Source organism: Asparagus officinalis, chromosome 1, assembly GCF_001876935.1.
Source record: "Asparagus officinalis chromosome 1, Aspof.V1, whole genome shotgun sequence".
NCBI classification, from domain to species: Eukaryota; Viridiplantae; Streptophyta; class Magnoliopsida; order Asparagales; family Asparagaceae; genus Asparagus; species Asparagus officinalis.
This window is the reverse complement of record NC_033794.1, coordinates 95,397,824-95,401,593: the sequence shown is the minus strand read 5'-3', so window position 1 is coordinate 95,401,593 and position 3,770 is coordinate 95,397,824. Positions and strand designations below refer to the sequence as shown.

General features: G+C 34.0%; 1 long non-coding RNA gene across 1 annotated transcript; it reads right to left on the bottom strand.

Moving 5' to 3' along the window:
* LOC109843341 lies at nt 1,556-3,200 on the bottom strand. The gene is made up of 2 exons (XR_002247639.1): nt 2,989-3,200; nt 1,556-1,828 (listed from the first exon to the last, which is right to left on the bottom strand). It is a non-coding gene; the product is annotated as an uncharacterized LOC109843341 (long non-coding RNA).

Below are 3,770 nucleotides of genomic sequence, written 5' to 3'. Positions count from 1 at the left end.
TATATAACAAATTCCTGTCTAGATAAAGAATTCAGTGAGAGCACAATCAAACTTATTTCTAACTTATTTGAATTTGTTATATAAACTGATAAAGAAGGTATACCATTGTGCTCAATCAAACTTATTAATTGAACTTCATTTTCCAAAATAACTTATTTCAATTAACTTGAGTTTCCAAATACGAGAAACTTGAGTTTTTATGTTCAAGTCAGTCTGTAATAGAAGCATGTACTCTAATTATAGTTGTATGTTTGTGTTAAATGTGGGCTAGCTGTTGTTCTTGCTTGTGTTGTTCCTATGTAATAATCGTGTTGGTAAATAGAAATGAAAGCAACTATGGGATAAAAATTTTGTTTACCCTCCAATTTGGGGTATTTTCATGTTATCCATGGCTCGAAAAAGTTTTTATGTTGTGAAGAGAGGTCGACGATGTGGTATTTATAATAATTGGGAGGAATGCAAATCTCAGATAGATAAGTTCCCAAATGCCTCCTACAAAGGGTATGCAACATACGAAGAGGCTTTGATTGAATGAGAGAAGCACACACTCGCTCATGATTCAGCATCCAGCTCGAGGCCTGTCCAAACATCTGTTTATGCTCAAGAACAAAGATATCCAATGAGCCATAATCTGGATGTGGACAAGGAAAAACTTGGTGAAACTTCTATTTTCTCTATCTATGTTTTTGTATTAGGTTCGTTGTTTACAATATTAGTATTTCTAGTATGTATCGTTGCGGTATTTGTTGGTTTTTTCATTGCAAAAAACATGTGATGTAATTTGTGGCTGAGCTTGTATTTGTTGGATAAACTTTTTGTTTAGCTCATGTTAAATTGATTTTTAATCAGCTACAAATTTATGGTGTTGTATTTGTATTATGATGGTAGCTTATGATATGTATTATGATGGTGTTGTATTTATATTATGATGGTAGCTTATGATATGTATTTGTATTAGCCTCTTGGTACGATACAAATATTTCATAATATTGTCTTAGCCCTCTTGGTACTCACCAAATTAACTATCTACGCTCTTATCGGTGTTTGCTGTTTCCATAAGCAAGCTGGCCTCCTATGGTCTCCCCGTTAATCTTACTTAAACTTATTTGCACATTGCAAACATCGAAATGCAAACCTGATAGGGTGGTAGAAAAAATACATTTCACAACAGACGGATGTAAACTGGAATGACTCTTCCTCAGCATTCTGACCAAAATCTGATTGTGCTCATCACCCAGTTCATCTGCCAGTTTATGTAAGCAATTTTAAACGTATCCTGACCGATGAGTTTGGTCTGTTTCAACATTGCTAGTCCAATAAAAAACCATGCTCTCTCCCAAAAAAATGAAACAATTTCCACACATACAACCAGCAAGCTCATGGCATCAAAAGTAAACATCCATACATACTTCTCTGTGTACCCATGAACCAATTTCCAGAAGCTGAAAACACCCAATTAGCAGCAAACAGAAATAACACTGACCAGAGCAGTTTATTCAACAAAAAAACATAATAAGGGCGATAAAGAAACCATGTTGGTGCTATTGTTAGAAAGAAATCTGAAGAAGGAATATATATGCGTAAAGAATATTCATACATCAGTACACATGAAAGAGATACATATATAATGGGCGATAAAGGGAAATATATGCATAAAGCATAATCTATTTCGCCCTAAACAAAACAAAAGTAAGAGGGCAACCACAGCAGCCTTCAAGTTCTGTCATTATAGTTCAGGCCATATTAAACTCCCAACAAAAGGAGCAAAGCAAAAGCCACAGGGAACCAAGTAGATAATTAGTCTACTTGATCTTCTTGAATACAGTACCTGCAAGGGGCATGCAACAAGTATACATCAGATGTAATCTAATTTGTAGAGTTAGAAGGAAATATGGATATTTCATGTAATAAATCTGAAACAGAAGGTAACAATGTATTTTTCGGCTCTTTCTGAGTAGTCCAAGACCTTACACTAAACCCAGCTGCTTTAGCATAAGCATTGTAGAATGTCACAACATCATCTATTGTGTCAAATTCTTGCCCCTTTTTTGGCCTCAACTCATCTGATACTTGAGGAGTATATATCAAATCATCGTCGTCCAAGTTTACTTTATTAGCTTCAGTGCCCAAGTTTTCCATTTCTCACAAAAATTGTAATTGATCTATTAAAAAATGGAGGCAATCTGAAATAGAAAATAATATGGGGGAAAAGACTTAATTTTCGACATTAGTACCTAGTTCTTTTCTGATCACATAAAAATGAAAACCCCCCAGAACCATATAAATGTGAGTTGGGGCTTGATGGTTATCAGAGTCTTAAAGAATCAAACCTAGGATTAAGTCTTCTGTGATATTTGTTTATATACAGCTAATCATAACCATTTATAAAGCAGCATATTAGCCATGATTAAGATTAGGCGGAATTTTCATAAGATTTTTTTTTTTTGCCATATTTTCTTTCTATTGACAGAAAAAATAAAAACCATCGTGCTGTCAAAACTTGTATCTGACATTGCATATAAATTTCTTGAAAGAAAAACCCGAAATAGATGTAAATGAATCGGAATTTTCATAAGAGAATTCCATTGTGCTCTAAAACCACTAACCTCGATCACATCTAATTAAAGCAACTGAGGCCATCTAAGCACACATGGGCTCTTGGTTGTCAAGGGTAGGCATAGTGAATAACCCTCTTCTCAAAATAAAAAATTTACAAAAACTGAGAAACATAAAAAGAATAAGAAAAAAGAAAAAGTAAAAAAAAATACATATATATATATATAACTTATGGATTAGCTTTGCCTGTAAAGGCTATATTGCACCGATGTGTCTCTATTCTATATGGCTTAAAAGAATATTATGGCTTAAATAATTTCCTGAAACTATTTGTGGGGGGCGTTGCTCACACGACTGGACCACTATTTGTCGGAAATAGGTAAAAAAAAAAAATTCAATTAATAAGTTTGGTTGAGCTGAGAAATGGAAAACCTGAGTTGGGGCAACTTGAGATCGAGCTCGAGGGAGTTGGGGAAGGCGGATCTGGAAGCTACGGTTTGAAATTGGTCCGATTTGGGAGATCGTCGTCGTTGTGGATGTCGCGTAGGAGATGGAGGGGGAGGTCCGATTGAAGATCTGAGGAGGGATTGGGGATCTCGTGGGGAGAGAGAAAGAAAGATTTTGGGCTGATTGAGGAGATTTAATCGGTGATATTTTGCAAAAAAACCCAGTCCTTTAATACCCCAAAGCGGTAACGAGATCGCCTCAATCAGCGGGGATTTTTTGCGAAAAAACCCAAAATCGCCTCAATGCGTACGAATTAATCCGTATGAGAAATGTGCTGTATATATATATATGTACATATATATATACATATATATATATGTATATATGTACATATATATATACATATATGTACATATATATGTACATATATGTACATATATATATACATATATGTATATATATATGTTAGATTTAGTCGTCGCTATATATTCAAAAAACCCCCTGCTTTAACAATCCCCAGCTCGAGATTCGTGAGTGCCGTTTTATTTTTCGTCGTCGCCAATTTTTCAAAAAGACCCCTGCTTTAACAAACACGGAGGTGATTCAGTAGATTTCTCATGCGAACGAAATCTACTGTATATATATATATATATATATATATATATATATGTATATATGTACATATATACATACATATATATATGTATATATGTACATATATACATACATATATATATATATATATATATATATATATATATACAGTA